Source organism: Myiozetetes cayanensis, unplaced genomic scaffold (assembly GCF_022539395.1).
Source record: "Myiozetetes cayanensis isolate MyiCay16 unplaced genomic scaffold, myiCay2020 scf15, whole genome shotgun sequence".
NCBI classification, from domain to species: domain Eukaryota; kingdom Metazoa; phylum Chordata; class Aves; order Passeriformes; family Tyrannidae; genus Myiozetetes; species Myiozetetes cayanensis.
In genome coordinates, this window is record NW_026087159.1 from 1,064,241 (window position 1) to 1,091,415 (window position 27,175).

The 27,175-nt window shown below is 39.6% G+C and overlaps 1 protein-coding gene across 4 annotated transcripts in view; it reads left to right on the top strand.

Moving 5' to 3' along the window:
• The window catches only part of DACH2 (dachshund family transcription factor 2), a 243,779-nt gene that overhangs the window by 4,819 nt on the left and 211,785 nt on the right, over positions 1-27,175 (top strand). The window lies entirely within an intron of this gene.

Consider the following 27,175-nt stretch of genomic DNA (forward strand, 5'->3'; position numbering starts at 1 on the left):
AGATGTTATTCTTAGCTTGTTATCATGACAGATGCATTAATGTTCCCATACACTGCCAGCAATGTCAAAGAGATTGAAGCTTTTAAAGTGGCGGTATCCCCTTTTCCCCTTCTGTTGGAATAACTAAATTGCCTTTAGGAATAGGTCAAAATATAAATTTGATCGTGGCATCATTGTGGGGAAGCTGCTAAACTTCTGATCGTGCTATAACACAAAGTCAGGCAAATGCAGGTTCTTAGAGAATGATTAATTATTCCCAAATAGTGGAGATCAATATTAAAATCTAAACATAGGATAGCTCCTTAATAGAGTAACCACTTTCTCAGCATTAATATTTCATTGTAATAGGAATGATCCGAATAAATAATATAAGACTAGAACATGTTAAAAGTGTTGCTATAAATAGAATATCATTGTGTCCAAATTGATTACAGGCTGAAGAAAGGCTTTTTCTCTTTTTTTTGGTTGGGTTTTTTTGCCTCATTAATAATTTTCTTTTAAAGTTAAGTACGTCTGGATTCAACATCTGTTAGATTTAAAGTACTTATTTATTATGTTCCTGTTACTACTTAACATTTAAGGCCAGATATGTTAGGAGAGTTGTTGATCACTGTTACTTTTGGATCGGTTCAGTCTGGTATCCATTATCCTGGAGCAGAACCTGTGGAGCACAAATCATTAAGGAGGCTGGAATGTGTCTTTGTGGAACAGTTTTGAATTCTAGAAAACATTGCACAAAGTGTAAAGGACTCTGCCATGAATAATGAAGATCTATTTCCCACGTAGGCTATACACAGTTTTTATTGGCTTTATTCAGTAGTGTTTATTAAACCACTCGTGGTCTTTGTTTTTCTTCAGAGGATAAACCAGTGTTTTGTGCAATCATTTTGTTAAAGCTTGATTTCTGTGATGCTTTTATTTTAATGTTAAAAATTATCAGGAGTGTTCCTTTTCCTAATCTCTTCCCCAAGCAGAAGAACTTTGACTTTTTGTCGTTAAGGCTTCTGAGAATAAATTGGAGAAACTGGCTGTAACAGATCTAGATTTATGTTGGCATTCTTGGTATTCTTGCTCCAGTAGTTCCAATTTGATAAAGGAAACAATATATGTAATAGAAATTCACAGTTTATTCAAATGAGTTTAAGCTTTAGCATTGTTATATTTGCCTTTCTCTCACCAATATATCAATGTGTGGCAATACCATTATGCTCAGAAAGGCTCCAGAAGGGACCAGCTCTGGGGATGGGGAGTTATTCTCACGCTGGGGCTGGGTTTGTGCTCTGCTTTTAAAGGCAGTGAAAATCAACTTTGGTGGGACTGAGGAGCACAGGAAAAAACACTGAATTAGAGAATCATATCTTGTTTTATTTCAGTGGCCTTGGAGTGAGAAACTGGTCTCTATCTACTGTATCAGTTCTGCAGAAAATATTTCAATGAGCTGTGTGAGCTGTTTTGGAGAATTGCCCTGTTTATTTCCTTGCTTACAGGCTGGAATTGGCCTCGTGTAAGAGCTGTTTGTCAGGATCAATATTCAAAAGGGGTTGAAATCTGGGCTTTAAAGTCCCTGTTTTGACTTTGCTGAGGTGAACCTCCCTTTCATGCCAGGGGCAGTTTGCCAGAACGAGGGCAAAGAACTTAAAAATGTTTCTAGGATCTGAGCCCTTCTTGTCACAGGTGGGACATATTTACTGAAAATCTGCTTTTGAAGGAACTACGTGTTACTGCGGTTTTGGGTCTGATCTTGTGCTTCCTGAATGTAGGATCTTTAATCTCTTTGGTGCCTTTTCCAGAAATCGTAATTTTGGATTTTCTGAAGTTGGGCATAAAATTATCCAATTCTTTAAAATACCTAGGGCATTCCCATCTAGTTTCTTTTGCAAGTCCTTCGTGTGATTATCAGTGTAATAAGAGCCTGTGGGTGTATGGAAATGCATAATTTTCACGATTATTTACATAAACAATACAAATAACAAACCCAAACATAACGAGGCTGTTTCAGAGTTCCTGCTGTCTGTGGTGTGTTCTTTGGTGTGTGCCAAGGCAGGGGTTTTATATGTTACAGTTAACCCTACATTCCCAAGCACAAGTATGTTAGTTAATACTGATTCTTAGTGATTTAGGTTTATCCTGCTTGATATTAGAACTGTCCCTCGGGGTACGTGCTTTTGATCTTTGTTCCCTCTTGGAAAAGCAGGGTTACCCAAAGGGATTCAGTAATAGGGTTTCCCCCTCTCCCTCTACTCTCCAGCCTGTAGGAAATACTGATACCTACTAACTAATGCACTTTGATACCTGCCCCAGAAGGTTCCCATATCCAAGTCCTGTAAACCAGAAATTTGTTTGCGTCCCTTTATTTTTGGGAGCGCAGCCATGTTGTTGTTTTGTGCCTGCATATAAAGTTTATTGTCACTGGCAGGCGTGGGGAGATTATATTTCCTTGTCAGTACATCTTGACCTGCTGAGCCCATTTTGCTCATTAAAATAGATTTGTGTCAGAGCCTTTCTTGACTCCCTCACAAATACCACCTCTCCAAAAAAGTGAGAGCTGAACCCAATTAAAGTGCTCACTTTATTACTTGTACAGTGGCTTCAGGTGTGATGTTCAGCAGTGTATATTGTTCATATGATAAGGTATAAAATGTTCAGTTGCAATTGTGTCTGATGTTATCAAGTTTCTGGAAATTGATATCTGGTACCAGCATTTAACCTACATCCATCCAGTCTGCCTGCTATCTATGGGATGGGTTAAAAAGAAAAAGTAGTATTGATCTGTCGCTGGATTAAAGTTTGAAATCGGCAACAGCACGAGCACAAAAGGCTTTTTTATGATTTCTCAGCTTGCCATTGATCTACCAGTTTTATTGCATTCATTATTTATTAAAAGAATTTGCAAGCTAAACATAACGTTAAGCTAGTTTGCACACAGGGACTGCACTTAGGAAATTGGATGGAAATTGCATTAGAGATGAACATCTGTGCTATTTTTCCACTCGTGTGTTTATGGGTTTGTATAAAAGGTGTATTGGATTAACAGTTATAACCATTATAGCTTGCAGCAATATGTTAGAACCCCAAGCATTTAGTAGTTATTTAAGAGGGAGACTCTTTTTTTCTTACACTAAAAAGTATAGTAATACCACGACAAACAGAGCTTTTATTGGATTATTCTTTATTAATGGGCTTTTTACTAGTAATGTGTAAAACTTGAGGTATCTTGCTGTATTATGCATCTGGTTTATTATCTGTGTTACATAAAGCTCCATTAATATTGCCATTAATTGAAGGTTTCTAGTGACAGGATTAGTTAAGGATTTGGCATGTAGAACTGAAGTATTGTAATGTGTTTTACAGTGTACAATAGGAATGTGAGTATTGAAAAGATCCTTAATAAATGTTCCTTCAGAATTTTCCCTGCAATTCAACTTTTTTTTTTCCTGTCCTTCTTGGGCTGGGTGCCTTCTGTGATGTATCATATCAGTGAATCAGGTGAAAATCTTAACTATTTTGAAATATTGTTCCACTTTCGGTTAACAGTTCAGTTGCCCTTAACACTTGTGTAGTTATGTGTGACATACAAAGTGTAGGGTAGACCTGGAATTTTGAGGTCACCTCCTGTAATGATTTTTAACTTTTTTTTTTTGCCTCTGCTCTTTCTATAAAACAGATTGTTTTCCTTGACTATCTGATGAGTTAAATAGGGAGAAACACAGGAAAAATGACTTTGGGGGCTTTGGAGGAAAAGCATGTTTTTAGAATCAAGATGTTACCTCTTCATTTGGTCTACAAGTGAGTGCTGGTTATGACTGAAATGCACTGAAATATGTCATGCTGTGCATCATCAGAGCACTTGCAGTTGTTCTGTTCAAGACTCGACCCGACACATCTCACCAGTTTGTTGGACTGTTGAGGGTTTCCCGTGCTCAGGGACAGAAATGTGCTCCATGGCAGGAGGTTTTGCTTCCCCCTTGGAATGCCACCTCTGCATTCCTTTTGTCTCTGGTAGGGTGACAGTATTTTGAGCAGTATTTTAACTCTCCTTTTGAGTTGAAAGAGTCTCAGTGGTGTTTTTCCACATTGTTTTGCTTTCAGTGTTCTTTGTCTTCCTCACTGTTGTCCCCAGCCATTGGCTCCCATGATCATAGTTTTTATATTCCATCAAATAATACATTTCAACTACTCTACAAATTAAAGCAGAAGTTAGATTTAATGTAGGATTTATGCAATTGCTATATATCTGTATACCTGTTGTGTAATAATAATATTTACATACACAAAAGTATGTATGTATATATATATCTAAAGCAATTTAAATTTCTTAGTTATTCCAAAGTACCTCTCTAGCCATAGAAATAAACTGGATTTTTTTTGGAAAATTTGCTTTAGATATTTGTAAGAAAAAAAGGATTTGTAATTTAAAATAAAATTCTGGATTATTCCATTTGCTATGGACACGAACTAACATTGGTAAATGAACTGACAGGGCTCTGTGAACCATCTTGGTGTCGTGACTTGAAGTCTTTAATTTTTTTTTTTAATACTTCTCACAGTCATGTAATGAGTAACATTCTCAGATTGTAATTTGATTTTGGTCCAGTCTGTGGCAAGACAATTTTTAGCCTGGGATGCCCTTGTGATACCTTAAATCAACAGAACACTGGAGTAATTTTTCCTCTCCTGTTTCCAAACCTGCATAAACAGTGAATTTAAACAGAATACTTATTAGATAAAAAAGTTAATCAAAATTATTTCACAGTGTATGTGTACAGAGTTCCAAATCTAACATGTTTCACAGTTGCAGAATTGCTGAGGTCAGCATACTTGAGTTCATCTTGGTGCACCTGAGTCATGGCTATCCCTGTCTCTAAACTGGAAAGTTGTGGGTTTGATGGATGGACCATTAGGTGGATGAGGAATTGTCTGGATGGTTGTGGTGAACAACTTGGTACCCCAGTGGTGAGCAGGGAGGAGTGGTGCCCTCATGGGCTGGGGTTGGGACCGGCTCTGTTAAACATCTGTCAGTGCCATGGACAGTGGGATTGGGGGCACCCTCAGCAGGTTTGCTGGCAGCCCCAGGCTGTGTGGTGCTGTTGGAGAAGGGATGGATCCAGAGGGGGCTGGACAGGCTGGAAAGGTGGGACTGTGCAAACATCCTGAAGTTTGACCAGGCCAACTGCAAGTTCCTGTGCCTGGTCAGGGCAATCCCAAACACACACTGGGTGGAGAATGGATTGAGAGCAACCCTGAGGAGGAAGCCTTGGGGGTGTTGGTGCCTGAGAAGCTTCACATGACCCGACACTTCCAGTGCCTAAAAGGGCTCCAGGAGAACTGGAGAGGGACTTGGGACAAGGGATGGAGGGACAGGACAAGGGGGAATGTCTTCCTGCTGCCAGAGGGCAGGGTTAGATGGGATGTTGGGAAGGAATTCTTGGCTGTGAGGGTGGTGAGGCCCTGGCACAGGCTGCTCAGAGAAGCTGTGGCTGCCCCATCCCTGGAAGTGTCCAAGGCCAGGTTGAACGGGGCTTGGAGCATCCTGGCCTAGTGGAAGATGTCCCTGCCCATGGCAGGAGGTAGAATGAGATGCTCTCTAAGGTCCCTTTCAACCAAACTCTTGTGGGATTCCATGATCTGGAGCAATTCCTGTGTAAGCAGGGTCAGGCAGAGCTGGTTGTCCAGAGCTGTTACCAGATAGATTTTAAGTGGTTGCAGGGATTGAAACTCTCAGCCTTTCTGGGCAACCACTTTGCAAAACAGAAATAACTGTGCTGTGGAAGGAAGATTTTATTGGAATGACTGGATGACGTGGGAGTTGCTGGAGGTGGGAGTTGGTGTCCCAGGCAGCCCCTGCCCTGGTCCCTTGGCAGGTCCGTATGGAATCGACTGTGTCATGTTCAGATTGTGCCATCTCTGTCTCTCAGATGATTTCCTGAAATCCTGTGTGTGTGTGTCCTGAGGAATAGATTTGTCTTATTCCCCGCTGCTGCCTGAGAAGAACATTTGTATATTTGTAATTAAAAAAATAAAGATGGCTATAAGAAAGCTCCTGGCACAGCCGTTGTGCCAGTAGGGGGATTTAGTTACTTGTATGTTACAGTAATTTAAGAGTTGCTAATTAAGAAAATAAAACTAGTTGGAAAAAAAATACTTTGAGCTTCATTTAGAACCTCTAATCAGTATATTTAAAATATTATACATTATACTTTTTCTTACACATGTAGCAGTTTTTGCCTAGTATGAGTTTTCTGTGCTAGCTTGTAGACTGTTTTGATGACAGTTAATCAGAGAATGTCCTGTATCTGTGAAACATTATCCCTGTTGTTTTTTGAGGCTGATGAAGGCCTCTCTCCTCGCTGCTGCAGGTGTCTGCAGCTGCCTACTCTCCTCTACTTCTAACTCTTGTGTGCTGAAGGAGGGCAATTTTCTAAAGAGCTTCTGAGATAATACTGAAAAATAGAAGCAGGAAAAAAAGTCAAGTCTTTCCAGTGAGACCTAAAATACATGTTTTAAAAAAAGGAAAAACCAAAACCCCTCCTCCAAACTCTCTCCCCTCAAAAGAGCACAAGAGAATCAGGTAGTAAAATGCTGGTGGTCAGAGAAGAGCAGAGTATGGATCCTGAAACAGGACCCAAGGTAATGAATCTGTGTGTTCTCTTCCCTCTGTTGTACGAGCTTATTGCTGGAACATATATTTGTATGTTTGGGGAGTTTTTGTCTTGTAAAGCTTTATTTGTAAAGAGGGGTTTTTTTTTTTTATATGGCAGTTCAGGTGTCTGATTGTTGACTTATCAAAATACCTCGAGTTGAGCATCTCAGAAAGGGTTTGGCCAGAATTCTTGCTGTAATCTGCTGCAAACCTGGCTCACTCTCATCATCAGCAGTGCTTAGGAGGGTTAATTGATCCTGCTGTCCTACACTGGAACTAAGATTCCTTGTCTCACCATCAGAACCACAATCACTGTAATTTCTTTCTACTCTTTTTTAATAAATGGTCTTACTTGTTGCACAGCTGATTTTTGGTTCAAACAAATCTTGTTTCTACCTGCTGGAACTCAGGAATGTTTCTCTTCTGCAGTTTCATGACCTGGCTCTTCTCTTGCACGTTAAGTAGAGGGGTTCCTGGTCATCCACTTACCTTGCCCTTTTTAATAGGCTTTCTTCAAAGTTTTAGTTTTGTTTCCCCCCTCCGATCCCCTAACCAGCAGCCTTCTAGCAAACTGTTCCATCTTAGTTATTAGTCCTTAAAGGTTTACTGACTTTAGCTTTTAATCTTACTGACTGAAAAACTAACTCTTTATTACACTGGGAGAATTTGTATTCATGTTGGTGAAGAAGCAAACCAAAAAAATATTGGTGACATATTTATTGTGGTCATCTTTCCTGTTAATGTAGTGACTGCAAGAGTAGTTCAGAGTATGGGATTATTTTAAATATATTTTGAGACCTCATATTCTCTTAGTGAAGATCAGTTGAGTTCTTAATGCTGGTGTATTCTGATCCAGATAGAAACTCTTCATAAGAACTCTCTTTAATTCATTCATGTGAAGTTCCTGATAGTATAAACTCCATATTTTTGTTGTTTTTCTAAACTTAACTATTAATAGGACCTTAAATACCTGGCAGGGATGAGCATCTTTGCTGCTCAGTCTGGCTTGTAAGGCAGGTAAGGGGCTTATTCTACCAGCACTGCATTTGATTTAAATAGTGTGTTGAATTAGGATCTGAATGGGCCTGTTCTGTGACAGTTACTTCACTTCCCCACATCCTTTGCTGTCACAGGTACTTTTCCCATCATCCAGACCGACCTGTCATTGACAATAGCAACAGAATAACTAAGTACCCAAATAGCAGGCACCACTTTCAGGTTTCATTTGCTCTGTTGAAATGGTCATTGACTTGTCTTTCAAGTTTTAAGTGTCTTTTAAACTCAAGAAGCTTAAGATTCTTGACCATCCTTTGATACTGGTGTTTGGTTGGTTTTTGGGGCTGCTGTTCACTTTTCTGCCTTTTGGTTAGAAGCTCTTTTTAGTGTCTTAGGCACATGAAGTTGTTCATCTTACGATGTCACTTTGTTTCTAAAATAATCCTCTTTGATGTCTAGTGCTGTGGGAACTTGAGTGATAGTAAATAAATCTATAGGCAATAGGTTGGTAAAGGGCAGTTTTATTTAAATGCTTCTGTTGATTGCTTAGTTCTGTTGTCTGACTGTGGGCAACATTGGAAACTTCCTTTTTCTGCTGTTGATTTTTCATAATATCCCATTCTGAAGCTCCTGTTTCAACTGTCCTTTTTCTGAACAGATAAGAGTCTTGTCTGTTAAATCCATTGTGATGCTGTTGAGAGTCTTAAAACCAATAGCAGTGGTGCTTTCTGTGCAGTCCTACAGAGGAGACTGAATGAACTCGGAGGCCTTGGATCTCCCGTGAAGGAGGAGATTGCTTTGTCCTTTTGACCTCATTGCAGGTGAAATTCTGCAGTGGGACTGTTGTAGAACCAGAGTCTCTCAGCTGAGTTCTGTGGTTTTGGATCGCTGGCCCAGAAAGCATCCAAACCTCAGTGCACATCCATGAGTCAATCTGTGAATTGCCTTGGTCCATGTCAGGAAACGTTCTGTGCAAATTTGCAAGTGGGAAATCAGTTGTATTTAGCTAAATATCTCCCATTTGGATATTTTGGAATATTCTTTTTTTTCCACTGAGGGAAGTGTGTGCCAGTGGTGATGAATAAAAAATATTTTCGGTAGAGTGAATACTATAAACTTACTACTCTGCATATATTCTACATTGCTGATCTTCAGAAATCCTTACTTAAGCATAATTATAGTTCATATATTTGAGACTATCTGGATTTCTATTCGTTGAGGGGGTTTAATAAGTCTAAGTGGAGGTGACTGCGTGTAGAGAGTAGTGCAAAGCAGTGCTATGCATCTTAACAGTTTAAAAAGTAGTAAACTGGTAATTATTATGTATTTAATAAGCATGCTCATTTCATAAAGTTTACAGTATCATAAGTAGCACCCTGGCTGTTTAGTAAGCTCTTGATTTATTGTTGCACGTAGAATTCAGAAGGGACTGAAAACATGAAGGGCAAACCACCAAGTACCTGTGTTTCTGAATACTCTACAAGCTTAAGTGATGGTCAGTGCTTAGTACTTCACACATGCACCTCACTCTTCTGGGAATCCTCTGCACTCTTTGAACGGGAATGGCCCTTGGTGGACTGTTTATTGCTCACTCTGGTTTTGGTGGAAGATTCGGCCTTGTGTGTCATTTAGACTTTGTGACACATGTAGCCTCCCAGGGCCTAATGACTTGTCTGCAGATGGGCTGTTATTTATTACAGTCATGTAGAATAAAATTGATTGTCTTCTAAAATTAATTTTTCATTTGCCTCCAGCTCTGCTTTAATAGAGGACACACAGTTGCCTGTTTGCAGAAATACTGTTTAATCACATTAATATCTCAGCCCCCCAGGCTGGTGAAGATAATTGTACAAACGAACAGCAAAATCTGTATCTTTAACTTCTTTTTATGATTAAATTATGCAAATGACTTATCTCCTGCCCTTCCAAGCACTAATCATCTAATTAGGAATGATGTGTTAAAGGGATGGTTTTGAATCAGGAGAAGGGGAGAATGGAGGAAGCAGAAAATGGGACCTGACAATGAAACTGCTGAAGGTACTGTAGTGGTACAAGATAAATCTGTGTATGCGTTCAAAAAGCAATAATAAAGCCTTGTTGTGCTATTTCTAGTCCTGCTTTAGTGGTGTTTTTCATAAGAGGATAATTCTTCTGTCCAGTCTTTGCCCATAATTTTCCATATTAACTTTAAATTCAATTATTAAGGTTCAAGAATTGAGTCACTTAGTACTTTATCTTCCAGTTCTTGTAAACAAGATAGTGCAAGTGTCTCTGTATGTGGCTTCACTAGTAGAATGTTTGAAAGACAGAACACATTTATTTGTAGTTTGTTTTTTATAGAAGTGCTTGTCACTGTACTGCTGGATGTCCTGAGCCTGTCAGGTATTTCTATTAATGCATCTCAGTCTCTCTTTTTTGAATACTTGACAGCTGGTTAAAAAACTTAAAAACATTGCCTTTTCATGTAAAAATGCAAATGCCCAAGTAAAGAGAATGCTCATCTTTTTGGTTGTGTTCTATGCCTAGTTTGGGGAGTTTCCCTTTCAGTTATGATGGAAAGCCCTTAAATTTAGATGTTGAAATAATCATTAATTTATATTTTAAGCATATTTATACAAAAGAATCATATCTTCACCTCTCCAAGAGCTTATAGCCTGATTTACTGTGTTTGTTTCCTACTCTGTAAGCAAATTCTGTGTGTTGTTGGTTTTTTTTTGTTTGTTTTTTTTTTTTTTGGTGAGTGGTGCCTTTATAAGCAGCTCCTCCTGCTTAAAGCACTTACCTGCAGTGGATTCAAACTATGTGTGTTATTACTCTTGCCAAAGGTACAACAAACCAGCTCCTATTGGGTGATAACCCTGAGAGTTTGGTAAATAACTCTTGTTTTCCCTTGACTCAGTTGTTGATGTACTCTCTGTACACGAGTAACATGCAGTGTACCAATAAAATAAGAATATTCTAGAGACTAACTGGAATTTCAGGTATTCCTGTGTATATAAATGTATGAATATTCAAAAGTCTCAATTCCTTGTGAGAAAGTATTCATGCAGGGAGTATATGAATTCATAGATACTATATATAGATAAGCAGTAGGTCCCACACTCCCCAAAAATGTCTTACAGCATCTGCCTTGTTCCTTAAGGAACCTCAGGTTCCCTGCCTGTGTGTAGGGCTCTTGCTCCTGTGTCTGTCAGACCCAGGTTTACTGACACAAAGAGAAGGTGTGAAACACTTTTACAGAGTTAGGGATGCCCTCAAGAGAAGCCAAAAGCAATGATGTCAAAATAAGCCTTTTGTTAGTGCTTAGGTGTATTTCACAGGGATTTAAAAAGGCAAAAAACCCTCACACAAGTGAAATTTGAAAGCAGTTAAAATGCTGGGGTAGATGGATGATTTGGCTTTTCTGTGTTGTTTTGGGATGTTTCGACATAAAGGATACAAGTTCTGACACTACTTCCATTTGTCTGACACAGACATAAATTGCTGGTGGAATGTTTTCATAAACACTTTGTGGATGGGGAGGCTGCATTTCTTTCTGTACCTTCCAGCAATAGGACTGAATTTAATCAGTTCACATCTATCCTTACATGTATTTTCGTCATTATCCCCTTCTCAAAAGGAAAGATGAGCAGACCTTGTTGAGGAGCTCTTGCACAAAGTATTTGTGCAAGGACGTGTGTGTAACTAATTCCATTACACAAGGTCTGAGTATATTTTGTAAAAATTACAGGAGACTCTTTAAAAAGACAGGATTTCTCGTGGAATTAAAAGGCTCTGGGATTCACTGGAGGTTTAAATCGCAGTGAGGGCTTCCAGCAGAACTGTTTTCCTGTTAGTGGGGGAGATTCTGTGCTAATTAAGGAGCAAACAGTCCTAAACTACTTAGTTTTTTTTCTTTTACATTGGCTGGATCCAGATACCACAATAAGATATAAAAATAGAGGCTGATGGTGTGTGGTGGCTCAGTGGAGAGAGTGGTGGACATCCAGCTGCTGTTCTTTATGTGGCTGAATTTCCCAACCCTCGTGGCTTTTGGCTGAGGTGTTTTATTCCTGTAGGACTGTGGTACTGGGGTCAGGATGTCTGAGATGAGCATTTGCTGAGATACCATTTGTAGATGATAATCTTCAAAGTTTCAGCATCAGTGAGGAATCTAAAAGCCCTTGTAATCTGTGGCCTGTGTTTCCCACCTGTTAGGCTTGAGCAGACTGGAAGAAGGTGATCTGTAGTAAGGACTCAGATCTCTCTTATTTGCTGTGTCTGCACATGCTCAGGGCTTTATCTCACCCAGCTGCTCATTCAGATGCTTTCCTTATCTCTGCACTGGGCAGTTTCCATTGAGTAATGACATGTGACAACAGATGGTAGATAGCCACTCATTTTATGAATTAAGTTGTTGGTCTTGCAAGAAGTTGAACTGGAGAGAATTCTTCTAAGACTTGGCAATTGATAGATACCAGTAGTGGAGCCATCTCATGATTTTTCTTTGTGTTCAGGAAGTGTTAAATCATTTAAGTTTACTCCCCTGGGTTCCTCTTGGTGGGTTTAAGTGCTGGCCTAACAGAGAATAGCCAGTTCTCTCTGCTGAGATAGATGATGGTCTCTAAAATATGTAGCAGCCTTTTCAAATTGTGAAGTCTCTCAAATGGGAGAGATTTTTTAGCCAATTTTGACCTCTCTGCATGTTCTCAAAGTTGCCTATTGGCCATGCATGGCATACAGAGAAAGTGGAGATGTGTTTCAATTATTAGCATTGCTAATTGATCTTTTAGTTTATGAAGGAAAGGATTATACCCAAGTAAAAGGGAGGAAAGTCAATACACAAAATACTAAACCATTATACACCTTCACTTGTATGATCTTAAAGCAAGTTCCTGTTTCAGAGGTGAGATCTAAACCAACTGTGACATTTGGGAGCAATGAGAGTTCTTACAGAGGAGTGGTCTTATTTATTGATGTGGCTGCTGATTTCAAATAAGTTTAGTCCAGAAACTCAAATGAATTCCTTTCTGTGGTCTTATTGAGGTTTGGGGTAATTGATAATCCTGTCATTGGAATGAGGTCTTTGGCAAATACTGAGAAATAGTAGAACATTTAAATATTCAAGGCTCCAGTCTGTCAGTGTAGGGCTGCAGTTTCTGGAATCGTGGGTAATATGGAATAAAGCCCCGTTGGACAGGTTTCCTTGACTTCACAAGAATCGTGTGACCAATCTTGCTTCACCCATATGGGTGAAACTTGAGTTTGATGAACTGAAAGCAGTAGTCTCCCTCTTCCCACAGCAGTAGGACACACTGCTTCATCTCTTTTCCAGAGCCTAATAGTGCATGAGTGTGAAGTGACACACTGAGCATACTTGTGTGATCATTTTAAGTATTTCCATGGCTCTGCCGTTTCTTTAATGTTATAATCTTTGATCTTGGTTTTTCAGAAATTGCTGAACTTGTACTTTTGATGACTTACAAACATTAAAGAGGTCAGCTCTCTTTACCGTGGCCCTGTGATTAACTGTCTATGACTCAGTACTGCTCAAGCTGGGATATGCAATGGTTTTCAAATTGCAGCTCTGTGAAAGTCTGGGAAAGTGGAGAGGGGGGAAAAAACCCCATGGGAATAGTGGGAGGATGTGCATGTCCCTTTTAAACTGTGGAGGTTGTACATAGGTTACCCTTTGAGTGTGTGTTCTGCCAAATTAATCTCTCCTGACCATATTCTGCATGTTTTAAGAGTCAGGAGAAATAAGCAGTCATTAAAGTAATTAGTGAAGCATAAGAAGGTAAAGTTGGGATTTCAGGGCTGTACAGACACGTGGGTTAATACTTTTCTAGGAAAGGTTCTTGTTTCTGCAGGCTTTGATGTTTATAAACCCTTGTTACCAGCCCTGTGTCATGGACAGTGGGGCTGGGGAAGTGCTAATCTCATGTTTTTCAAGTGGATTTGCTGGCCAGTTGTGCAGTTGGTATGATTTAGTGGCTCTCCATGTGCAGAAGATACTTAATATTGTTATTAATATCTCAGGAAATTAATATCTAATTGTGGCAGTGGGCAGAGTGGTAGTCTGGGAGGTGGTGAGGGTGCCTCAGCTTTCCCATTAGGAAAGGGAACTTATTTACTCCCCTTTGTGGAGCGTGCTGGTACACGTGGCTTCTGTTTTCTTGGCTGCTGAGCTTCCAACCCTCTGCCAGGGGAGAGATAGTAACAGGGCACATCAACTTTGGATGCATTTAAATATAAACAGATCGCCTGAGGGCTCTTTATGCAGTTACCTTTCTTCAGAAAACACTGGAATTAGACAGATCACAGCCAGATCTTGTCTCTTTACCTTTGAGATCAGACTCGTGTCTCTAAACCTGCATAAGGCAACCTACCTGTAAAAATGTGTGTCTGAATATTTAGCAAGGATATATGTTGACCTGTTTTGGCATTTCTTGTCGTGGAGCAGTGTGATTCCTAACAAGTGATTGGTAGGAATGGTTTGGGAAAGTGTGTGGAACAAACAGTGGAATGTGACTCTGTAGATTCAAGAGGCACTTTCATCTTGGAAACTGTTGGGGAAATAGTTTGAAGGAATGGGAGCAGAGCTGTCCAGAAGCACTGACCATGTGATCTTGTTTTTGTTACCTTCCAACACTGAGAAATGCTCCTTTACCAGGCTAATATATTCACCGTGGGTAAACCATTAAAGTTATTTAAAAAAACCAAACCAAACAATCACTGTGTGTATGGAAAGTATACAATACACACATCATAATCTAGAAAAGTAACATATATATTCCATAATGCAGTCTTCTTAGGCTGGAGAGTACTCAGATTCCAGTTTAGACTTTAAAAATTAATTTTTAGGAGCGTAATAATTTTTTTTTTAATATGGCAACATAAAAACTTCAAGGGGAAACAGCATTTCCCTATAATATTTTTTAAAATAAATTTCAGATAAGTTATTTTGCTGAAGACTGTTGGAGAGAATAAGTCATTGCAAGCCATCCACTCCCTTGAGCAGAGCAGCTACCCTGGGAGACTTGTGGGAAGGTGCATGGAAGGCACTTCTATGGGCTGAACAGCCTTGGGTGGTTGTGTTTGGTTGTCGGGCAGGAGCTGGGTTGATTCCAGAAGTGTAACATGCCTGGACAAAATGATGGGTTGTTGCATGATAAATTATTATTTTTAGTATATTTAAGTTTTATTTTTATATATATGCACTATTTTCATACTACATACATGTTTAATTAATAATGTAAATTTAACACCTCTTAAAAAGAGTGTTCATTAAGCATAACTAAGTTTTATTTGCATTTTCATGGCACTTAGTGTTGTGGTAACCTGAGGAATTCCCCGAGGTGTTGGTTCTCCCTGGGTATTGGATGTTAAACTGCTCAAGGAGTTTAGGAATCTCAGATCTTAATTTCCAGGTAATTGACAAAAAGCGTGAGGATCAGATATCCCAGGGTCACAGGAGAGTCTGGTGGATATTGGGGCAAGAGGAGGATTTCAGTGGGCTGGGTTGGAAAACTTGAGCCAAAGTCACTCAAGGTCAAAGCAAAGTTGGACACATCCAAGAAACAAAATGTGGAGAGGCAGCTCTTCCTCATACCCTGAAAATATAGTGGTGTAGAGATGCAGCTTTACAGAACTCTGTGTATTAGGAGCTCTATTTTATTATGGGGTGAAAGGGGAAAATACTTTCCAGATTCTGCCCTTTGTTTTCATCATAACAGCAGCCTTACATTTTGCTGTTGGGAAAAGGTTTTTTTTTATCTCTTTATTCTCTTAGTACCAACAGGCTGTAGCTGGGGGTTTCTTCTTTTTCGATCCTTGTTATACCAGAGAATCAAAGGGTAAAGTATAACAGATTAATGATTTCAGTCCCCTTCTCCTAAATTAATGTTTTCAAACATTTGATTTTTTTATTACAAGCAAATTCAATTGGAATTAAGCTTAAAAAATCCAACCAAGTTGAGCTTGTCACATCTAGGGCTATATAAAAATAGGACTTTGTGATATGAAAGCAACAAATTACTGGTTCATTTCTAGAGCAGACAGAACATCTTTCTCAGTATAGTCTGATTTTATCGTTTATAGTTCTGTGAATATCCCACATAATTTGCACTTTACAGATAATGTAGACTTCTGAAGATTTTCACCCTGGAATTTGTATTTTGTTTTTGTGGTGAGAAGCAGAGAAATAGGGAACAACCCTCTCATCATTTATGTATCATGACCCAGCATCTCGGAGCCTTGGGCTATTATTTCAAAATCCAATATATTCAAACTTTGGCCTCAGAGAGCAGTAGGATCAGTACACAAGAACAATAGAGTGATAAATATAGATTTTTCATTAAGGAAAAGACTATATCCTGTCATTTTTGAATCAGTGTTGGAAAGAGGATCTGAGAATTCATAGCCTCCTGTAGCCTTGAGCACTATTTTTGTTGCGAAAAAGGACTTTTACCAGCCTTTCCACGTTGCTGTGAGCGAGGCAGGGCTGACACACACAAATACAATTTTAATCTATGCTAAAGGAGAGCTCCACTAACACTGTGACAGTAATTTAATGCGAGTCGATTTTGAGCCGTGCATAATGAGAGGCGTGAAGTGGAGCCCCGCTCGTACCCGGGGCTGGTTCGTGTGGAGCCACACGGATCCAGGTGCAGAGCCTTGGCTCAGGGGGGTGAGCTGGAATTCTGGGAGCTGGGCTGCCTTGCTGCACGGACTGCTCTGCCACACGAGAAATTCAGATCCACGGTCACGTTAAACCCAGTGTAATTCCTCTGTCACAGATTTCTAGGACAGCAGTGAGGTTCCTGGATGGATGGCATATGCTTCAGGCATATCCCACATAAATGTACATATGCACATGGAAACACCACCCTCACGTGGGAAGGGGGGGGATCTGCTCACGTTCTAGAAATTGCTGAACTTGGAGAACTTGGAGCTGTTAACACGTGTGATATTCTGGGAGGCTTTCGGATCCTAGAAATGCTTTTTCGTTTGAACAGATTTTCACCCAATTTCCCTAAGTAGAGCAGCTGTGATAGTGTACAAACAATCAAAATTCATGCTGAAAAGTGATTCTTGTGCTGTTTGTTTCACTCTCAAGGAAACAATTTATGTTCTCATTTTGAAGGCAACAGCCTAACGCCTGTTATCGGGGAAAGCACCGAACAGTGAAAAGTTTTGGGTTGTGCAGTAAATTTTACAAACCCGTGATTTCTCCTGGGCTCAGATGCCACCCAAGAGATGATTGACCTCATCTGTTAATAGGAGGGTCCCTACCCAAGCACAGGCAGCCCAGGTTTGAATGGAAGCAGCAGTGCTGGGGAGGGGTTGGGATGTGCTCTGTACGTATGTGGTGATTATATATTGCTGTTGTACCTTTTTGAAGTTTACAGAGCAGTCCTGTGTTTGATTTGGTGGGGAGGGAGGGCGGAGGTGGAATGATAAACTATGGCTTGGCTTTCCAAGCCCTGACAGGGGGATGCTTTATTCTGTATTGTTATCAATGAGAAAATAAAATTACAAAAATAATATTATTTCAAAAGTTTCCTGCTTGCTTTTAGCTGACAGGTCTCTAAGTGGATATAGCTTTTTCCACCTGCAATCAAATGTAATAAACCATCTTCACTGCAGAAGTCAAATTCCTGGAAAAAAAGAAGTTGGAAGCTCACACTTACACCATAAAACCTTGTTTATTGCGCCCATCAGTCTTGGAAGATATGCCCCACAATGGGCTTTGGTAAAGCCATTACAAGGTGCCGTATGAGTTCCATTTGCCTACAGTAAATAGAATGTCAGAAGTGTCAGGGGGAAATAAATATCGGGCTGGTTAAAAGGGAGCAGAGATGGCTCAAAGCATCATTGAGAGGATTGATTTATCTGGCATGCTGTAATGACTGCAGATGTGGATCTGTTATTCTAGATGAGCAATGAATTTGATGAGCTGATAACACAGGGCCAGAGAGGCCTGGTTTTAATTACTGATGAGGAATTTATTTGTGAAGCACTGTGATTTACTGAGGGTTTGTTCTGTTATTGACAGGTGACCTTGGGGCTTTTCTCTTTTGATGAATAAAAAAAGCGGCATTTTTTTAAAGGAAAACTGTTTTATCAGTGCTGTGAATACAGCGAGGTCATTTTAGATAGAGTATTGTCTTTCAAACCATCTTTATATATAATTATATTTTGCAGCAGTTGTTAATTGCCTCTCTCATTGAGATTGTTGTGTATGCTACACTTGCTGCTTGAGAGACACTAATTCTGGTGCAGATTGTTGCTAGCAAGAATATATTGAGTAGAACTTTTGGGGGGGGATCTTAAAGCAAATAACAAAAAGTCAAATGAACCAAATGTGTATTACTGGTTGTTCAGCTTTTCAACTGCATTATCTTATCCTGCATGTATGACTTTTACTCTTCTGATTTTCCTTGTAGACCATGAATGGGAAAAACAGAAAGAATTAAAAGACCTTTTTTTCTTTTTTTTTTCCTTACTGTTTTTAAATTTTTTTTTTTTTAGTTAGACATATTGTCTTAACTTCAAACCAATTGCTGTTTCAAATAATTTTCATCAGGATAGATTCACTTGTTGGGCAGAAAGTTATAGAAATACCTGTTATTTTTATGCAATTATTTTACTTTTTCTCCCATAGAATATAGTTTTCTTTTTGACCTGCACATACAGTGGGAATTTTAATTTTGATTTCTGTGCTTATGCCTTTAATTCTGTGCTCACTTGCAAATTAATATCAGGATAAATCAAAGTAGTTTTTTTCTGGTCTCTATGCAGGTACTAAAGATGTTTTCTAGTTTGTATTTGTATACAAATATCCAGTTTGTATTTGTATACAAACGTTTGCTCTTAGGAAAATATTTTTTTTGACAAAAGCTAAATTGGAAGTTGTTTGGACTCAGCATTTTGTAGATGGTGAGTATACATGATAATGTTATGGTGTGCTGGGGAGAGGAAGGCACTGGATCAAGTTCCTGCCTCTTCACTTGAATTTTGTTGGAATTTTTTATATTAATCCAAGCCAGATTAGAATTGGAGATGAAGGAAAGGTGAGGAGAGTTAGGAAGGAAGAAGAGAGGAAGAATGTTCCTTCATTTTTTACATGAAGACATGACTTGTTGAGATAATAGAGGGGAAAAAAAGGAACAAAGATCTCTTGATTAAATGCAGGATGACAAAGCCCAAACCAAATGCACCAAAAAGCCCAACCCTGTTGAAGCGAACACCTCCCCTTCCCTGAAATGTAGTTTTGTTCCCTTACTCTCCTCTTGCTTTTTCTGTGGGATTTTCCATGGGAAGGGAGCAGTTAGTTAGTTAATTATGAATAACATGTATCTTATTATAAAAATACAGTATTTAGCTCTAGGGATAGTATTTCAATTAAATGCATCTGACAATTGTAGATCTACTCTTGACTTAAATATCACAATTAAGCAAACTGCAGTTAATAAGAGCATTAAATAATGTTCCATTTTACAGGTTTACTGGGTTTAGTGGTTTTTTTGTTTTGTTTTGTTTTTAAACCTGTGTGTTTCTAAACCAATTAAGTGTATTTCACCTGTAAAACTGCTTAAGTTACAAGAAAAAATCTGTCTCCACCTTTTTGTTTGACTTCAGAATATTACATAGGACTCGTTAGTATGAATACAGTGAAGGGATATGTATTGTATGGGTTTAGAACAAGGATTTGGACATTTCCATACAGTGATTGCAAGCCCAGATTTAGGTCTGGAAGGTGACCTGCAGCTGCTGAGGTCAGTTGATTTTGGTCATTGATTACAGCAGGAGATGGCTGCATCCCACAGTCCAAAGAAATTGCAATGCTATTTATAAAATTTGGTTGCTTTTTTTTTTTTTTAAAAGCACTTCTTGTGTAACGTCTTAACATGCACAATAAATATAACAGATTTAGCAGACTTGGAAGTTTTTACAGCTTCTGTGGGACTGGGCTGAACTTGGAAACAATGCTCCAGAAGACACATTCCTTATTGCTGCTTTCCCCGAGTGCCAATCTGTGTTTTGTGTCACTGTAAGTAGCAAGGATGGAAGGGACAAATAAGCTGTTGTATAGGAACTCTGCTTGTTTGGAACAGTTTTTTAACTTCTTTTTTTTCCCCCCCTCATGGATAATTAATGTTGTTCTTATTTTAAGGTTACAGTCTGCTGCTGAATTGCTTCTTGCTCTCGCAGGGAAAGTTCTGTGGTAGCTGTTTGTGTGTGAAGATAATTTTACAAAGTTGGCATTGTAAATTATCTGAGATTTCTCCTAATTTCATGCCCTTCTGTGAAAACCATTTTACTTTGTGTCGAATACCTGTGATCCAGGGTGTTGGTATGAGGGAGCTGCTGCCTTAACTCCCCTTTCATCCCTGTGTGACCACTGTGATTAGTGTGTAATTCCACCAGCTTCATTGTCTGGATTTACTGAGGCCTCAGCCAGGAGTGAAACTTGGGAATTCCAGTGGAACCAGGAGCTGTTTTTGGCAGAGGGAAATACAAACTTGTATTTAAGGAGTGCTGTGCTTTAGTTTTTGAGGGTTTTTTTGTGTGTGGTTGGAGATGACCCCACTAAAATCTCCTGGCAGACCTGTGCTGCCGGTGCTGTGCTGGGTTCCAGGAGCTGACAGTACATCTGTCTGTCTGCATCTGTATGGATACACAGAGATATCGAGAGACTCTCCTCTTTTCCAGGCTGTGCAGAGAGGTGCAGCAATATGTAAACTTTAATATTAGAATTGCCTCTGCTGTCACTGCAGGACGATGTGCAGGATGCAGCAGATGCAGCAGAGGGCCTGTGAGGCAGATAATCGAGTTATTTGCAGTATGAATGTCTCCGTAGCAATGCCTTACTTGAAGATTGTCTGTAAAGAGACATCAAGATTCCATTATGAGTTATAAAATCTTTCAGAAATGCTTGATTTACTATTTGATCTGAACATACATCACAATGTATCTTGCTAGATTATTTTTTAATGTTTACATACAATCATATATATATATATATACACACACAAATATATCTTTAAAGCAGTCTAGAGATGGCAAAGGATGAGCACTGTTTGAATATTTAGCTCACAAACACTGAGGTCTTGCCCAAAGCAAGGCAGATCCTGTACCTGTCTCAGCCTCAGCCGCTTGCACACAGCCAGTACAGGGAGTTTCTGCATCTGTGCTCGTTAATGCCGAAGTCTCTGAGCAGAAATTAAGACATGTCAAGTGTGTTGAAGCTGGAGATGTTAAAATACATTGAACTGTTGCTACCTGGCAGGTTGCACAGTGCTGTTTCAGTGTAAACAGCCAGTCTGTTCCAGGGCACTTATTCCTGGGATCCCTTTATCCTATGGGATAAAACAGTATTTCAGTTTTAACAGTTCTCAGTAGTTACATGAAAACTGTGAAGCTGGAAGGAAACAGTGTTTTCTCCCGTGGTGAGAGTTGAGGTGGTTGGAATGAAAAGTACTGATGCTGCTTAATTGAGTTCACTAACAACGTCCTGCAGAGCAGGGGGGGCATGAAGGTGAAAAGTCCACATTTAAATAAATGTCAGGGGAAGGATTAAGTGGTCATTTGAAGACGTGCATAGCAGTATTTCCTTTAAGGAGTCGTAATTAATCTTGCAGTGTTAACTTTTGGACCATATGACAGTATAAGGCGGCACAAACATTCTAATTCCGTGGTGCCACGTGCTCCGAAATGAGAAGCCGAGCTGTCCTGTCGGTCACGTAAAGCTTGTTCTGCAGTGACTCTGAAGTCACTGGTGCTTTATCAAATCCACAGTTGTGTAGAACAGAGCAAGTCTGGCTCATGCCTGTGGACTTTTATTAATACAATAAAACTTGTCTTCTGTTTTTGTCAAGGTTTCTGATGATTTCTGTGAGGGATGTGCTCAGAAAAGGATGCAGGAATGCTGCTTGGTTTCTAGCGGTACCCAAGGCCCTGTTGTGTTTTATTGCTCTGTGGGTAGTTGTCTTGCAGAAATTCCCAAATACTTTAATTTGCACTGTTAATAAAATTACATACATTCTGCTTAGTTAAGATTTTATCAGAATCAACACAGTGTTGAATGTGAAATATGGTGGTTTCTTCATTGTTACTAGATGAGGTTTTTATCATGTGAAGGGAACAGTGACCTTGCCGAGTGGAGGGTGGGTTGAAGCATTCAACCACTGATCTCACTGAGAGGCTGTATGTGCTTCCATTGGCAGATGCTGACTTCTGTGACACAGCAAATAATTATAGTATTATATAAATATAAATTGTATCAGTAACCAGTACTTATGAAAATGAGATTTCATCAGGTATGGCCTGTTTGTGGTCCATCTGTATTCAAGCTGGAGCTCCCTTCTTGTTTCTGATGAAGGTATTGGCTTTGCAGCCCTGTTCAAGTTCTCCTGTTACCCGTAAGAGTCCTCTATTTTTAAATGCTACAGAGATTATGTTCATGTACCTTCCAGAGGTAGAGGCCTGCACTTGGTGTTGTACTGATAATTGTTAGAAGCTGTGAAAGGTCATTTATCCTTTCCAGTGTCTCTGTATTTAAAATAAAGAGAAAAGCCATGCCTTAGTGCATTAATTTAGTGATGAGGGGACATAAAGGAACGTTTTAGAAGATGCTGGTTGCCAAGCTTACCTCTAACATGGTATAGTTTGATATGATGTTCATTTACATAATTTGGAAGTGAGTAGTAAAACATGCAGTTTTGCAGAGTTCATCTTGAAACTCTGATTATTGGCATCACCAATAACAGCTCAGATGGGATAAAGCAGCTCTGTTTATAGACACTCTCACACTCAACATAATCTCATGTTCCAAGTTTTTTGTCGCTACATGAAAAGTAATTTCTGGCTTGTATCTTTACTCTGAATTTCTTTTAAGTCATTTTTTCTTGTAGTATGATGAAAAAAGTACCACTTGTTTAGTTAAGCTTCGTCTGTTTTGGGGAGAGGAAGAAAGTGTCCAAATTTCAGGAGCAGTTTTGATATCTTTCTGGAGGAGGAAACACAGAAAACCATTCCTTTGATTTCTGAGCTCACGGTGTTAATGCTTGAGCAGATACTGGATATTTGTGGAAATATCTGTAAGCCTTGAAGGTTTCACAACTTCCATCACAAAACCGTGTTACTATGGAAAAGTGGCGCTCACTCTTTTGACAAGTGTGACACTTAACCAAGGAATAAAAATAATACAAACCACATAATACACCAACCGAGGAGGGAGTTGTCTGTGCAGACAGTTTGTTGACACTTTGTTGGAAAAGATTTCTCTGATCTGTTTGTTGGGAAGGATCAAAAATACATCGCAATTGGACAGGGCTGTGAACGTTTTGTGGGGATGTTGCTACATATACATACGTTCTAAATTGGGGCATTGCTGTTACGGGTTCGGGGCCTCCACGTTGAGCAGGGACTGGCCAGGGCTGGGGAACTGCCACCAGCTTGTTAGAAAAAGCAGAATCCAACACTTGAGCACTTTTTTAGAATGAATATCTCTCTTTGCCGCTTTCCAAGAAGATGCTAAATGTAAGGTGTGCAGTTCTTAACAAATTGGAAGAAATAGCATGTCTCTATTTTTTTCCCCCTGTTAAGATTGTTTTCCCAACATGGATACAGCGAGACAAAAATGTGCAGCTCGCTCTTGGCGTAGGCTGTCAGAGATGACACTCATGATGGCTTATTTCTGCAAAACAGAAAAATGTGCTCATAAAATAGATGCTTTTCCTTTTTTTCCCCCGTGTTTGAAGTTGGCCATGGTGCAGTTGAGCACTTGGTGCTTCCCCCAGCCTTTCCCCAAGAGTTGAGGGCTGGAGCAATGGGTGTTTGCGTGTTGGGTGGACGCTGGTGCACCTCGTGCAGAAAATCCGTGAGATCCATCCTTTGTTGTCCCTTCCCTCCTCACGGCTGGGTTTAGGGCTCCGAGCCAGCCCAGCTCAGTGTGGATGTTGTTTTGGAGTCCTTTGAATGTGGATGTGAAGCAGTTTGTCTGTCCTTTGCTTCGCAAGAATTCTCTTTTTTAAAAAAACAAAGCTGCGGCTATGAAGTAGCCTATTTGTCCTAAAACTTATGAAAAGGAGGGGGAGGGAGTGCTGGGACCCATCTTTATAACAACAATCAGCCTTTGTAAGGTTTCATTCCAGGCTAATGGCTGGTGAAATTGTTCTGGGTAGTTAAAATGAAATGAAATGAATTAAAGAACATGAAGGAGAGCAAGCAGAATGGTTTATTGCTTTTCTTTGAAGGCACAATAGCTATACTCTGTCTCTTTTTGTTACTCATATCTGTGTGGCGGATATTTAAAGTCAGGGGTTTGAATAGCATGATGGCTAAATGAGGGCTATAAATCGAGGGCTATGGTGCAAAATCCTAGTGCTAGCAAGTACTAAAACACAATACCAAAGAGGTTGGGGTCTAAAATTGTTTTAGACTGATGAATATGCAGACATAAAAACAAGAAAATATATATATTCCCTATCAAAAAACCTCCAGAAAATACTAATGATCAATTATTTTTAAAAGAAAAATATTAAAAACATATTAATGTTTTCAGTTTATGCTGGAATGTTACTGATATTTCCTTAAAAGCCTGATGATCCGTACTTTAGAATTTTAATTAAAGGTGTGAAAAGCATGAAGTCGTCAAATATTTTTGTTAAAGGCAAGATATTTTTTGTTAAAAATCCAGAAGTTGGTGTACAGAATTTAATTTATAAATCTACACATTTAGGTAGTGTTTTTTTTTGTTACCTTGCTGATAGCAACACACAAGTTTCCCAAAATGGGATAATGCAGCTTAGAAAGCACCTGGTTTAAGACTGTTGTTACACAGCTGAAAAAATAAAGTGTCATATCAGGTTGGGGTCACGTTTGTCTAAGAAAAACTAACAGGAGGATTTCTATTGTCAACACAGGAGATGAGCAGTGTGATAACAGCAAATTATACTCTCTGATCCACCCCCTGTTATAGAAGTGACTTGAGATTAAAGCCTCAGCCAGGAATTTCATTACTCTTATACATTTTTCACAAAGGCAGTATTTGCAAAAACACCGGGAAAGAAGGCTCAGAAATTTTCCTGGGAGCAGGAGATGATTTTTGCCTGTGTGTGCACATGCATATATCTGTGTGCACCACTAGAAGCGTGTTTAGAAGCAAACAGGACTCACAGTGTGTCTAGTAAAGTTTATGTGCCTGGGCCTTGAGCTCCGTAATGTGGGAGTGGATGTTTGCTGGTATTCGTTTCAGGTTATGCGAAAGGTCTGGGTGGTTTTTGTTTGGTTTTAAATTTTTTAATTTATTTTAAACTTTAGCATAAGACTATAAACCAAAATTTAAGACGATTTAAAATATTATGTGTTAATAAAAAGTGAAATCTTTTTAGGTAGTGAAGATTAAAGAAAAATGAAAAAAGCTTCAGTTCTGGTTTTATTGTCCCTCAGTTAATGCAAAGCCCAGAGTCTGGGAAGATCAGTTTTGAGGGCTTTAGTGAACTGTGGCTCTCAGGGTTTTTGGGATTGTGTCTCTGTGAGAAGTTGGCAGTGCCCAGCCCAGTGCTCTCCTTGGCTGTCCCTATCACGCTGGGATCTCTGAAGTGGCTCCCAGAACGTTCACGGTTGACTCTCTGCTCCAAAGAGGCATCTCTGCTTCCCACTGTTGTCCTTGCTGTGCCAGAGGCAGATCCTGGCTGGATCCAGCTCACCTGTCTTGGAGCTGGTGAGGTGCCTTTCACATGAACTCCCCTCTGTGGATCCTGCTGGAGCTGAGCTGCTGCCCTGGAGCAGATGGGCACCATCCTTCTCTGGGTGGCTTTCCTCTCCCTCACCTTTTGTCATACAAGACATCAAGGCATTTTCCAGCACTCAGGGCAGGGGGAAAGGTGGGTGGGAGAAACATCTGCCAACTGGGCAGTGCTCCTCTTCAGGTACCTCAGTTGCTATTTAATTGGTTTTGGCTCCTCACTTACAGGCAAAGATATTGCTGGGATGATCTCTCCAGTTTTATCTGCAGCAGGTACAGTAAGACTTGGAGCTTCATTAAAAGAGTAATTTGGGAAGTATAACCAGCAATCTTAGTTGTAACTCTGAGCATTTCACAAGCATGGAGCTGCTGGCCAACTTCTGATAGAGAGCAGCACTCATATTTTTATCATGTGTTAAGGAAGTTCATCCATCAGATTTAGGAGATGGATTAACTCCTGCCCTGTGGCTTGCTGTGAAATTGCTATCTGGCATCGCCCATCTATTACTGCAGAACACTTAGGGCTGCACCTGGCCTTGTTTGTAGTTGTTTCCTTTCCTAATAAGTTAATGTGTAAGCTGTGTATTTGCAGATGCATTGCCATCCACAGAGAGAATCACAGTGTGATTCCATAACAATGGATGGGCTCTGTGTTCAGGTGGGAAGAAGTCTACACACACTCCTGCTGCCTTTGCTTGACACCAGTGTTCTTATTTCCTACTTGGGAAGCTTTTTAAATGTCTAAAAAGTGGTAGGTGGCTGATATCTGCTTAGACAGGCACCAGGAAAAGCTTTTTAATAGTTATGCATTTAAAACTTTGAGAGAACAGTAGATATGTGTCCATGAAAATATTTATTACATCCATATGAAATGGCCCATTTTTTACTCGAGTGCTGGTGTATTTCCATAACGAGCATGTTCCTCTGGGATTGTGTTTACTTTAATAAAAACCTTCACTGCTTCACTCTGATCGTATCTGTTCTTGGATAAGAATAGTTTGCAGGGCAAAATGAATGAGTGGCTTTATGCATAATACAGGAGTATCAAATTAATCAAAATGTAAGGTGCTTTCTGCTTTTTAATACTGACTAAATGTTTTTCTTGCAGAAGTTAGTAGAGTTGGCTGCAAAATAGATTGTTACATTAAAATGTGTCTTCTTTTTTTCCCCACTTCCTTTAAAAAAGATTGGAATTGTTCCCTATTAAAAGAGCCCTTTTCCCCAACACATGTGAACCCTTTTAAGAGTATTTGGCTATAAGAAGAATGCAGTAGTAGAGTGTCTGTCTGAGGCTTTGTGAAGCTGTGACAAATAGTGAAAATCAGAACAGTAGCTCATGAGTTGGGTTTCCAGCCTGATTCTTCACAAGTGAAGGATATCTGACCCATTGAACCAGATTGTCTCCCAGTTTTCATTCAAGCTGAAAGCTGTGGCCGATGTTCTGAGCAGCTCCTGCTGGGACACAGGAGCCATTTCATACTTGTATGCTTTCAAAAAAAAAAAAAAAAAAGAAAGAAAAACTTGAAATCAATAAAAGCTTTCTACAGACTGAGCAAGGCCCTGGCATGGTAGGACACTGCAGTCAGTGGTACCAGATGTGGGGTGGCACTGTACAACTGATACTTTATTTTGAATAATGAAATGCTTAGGGGAGGTAGGCAAGTAGTGCATGGGTTGGGGTCTCCAACTCTTCTTTCTTCATATACTTTGAATCCTTGTACAAATACCCTTTGTTCAGGAACAGCCTGGGATGTGCTGCCTGCTCCCCTGAAGCTGCTCACAGTGTCACTGGTACTGCTGTTGTC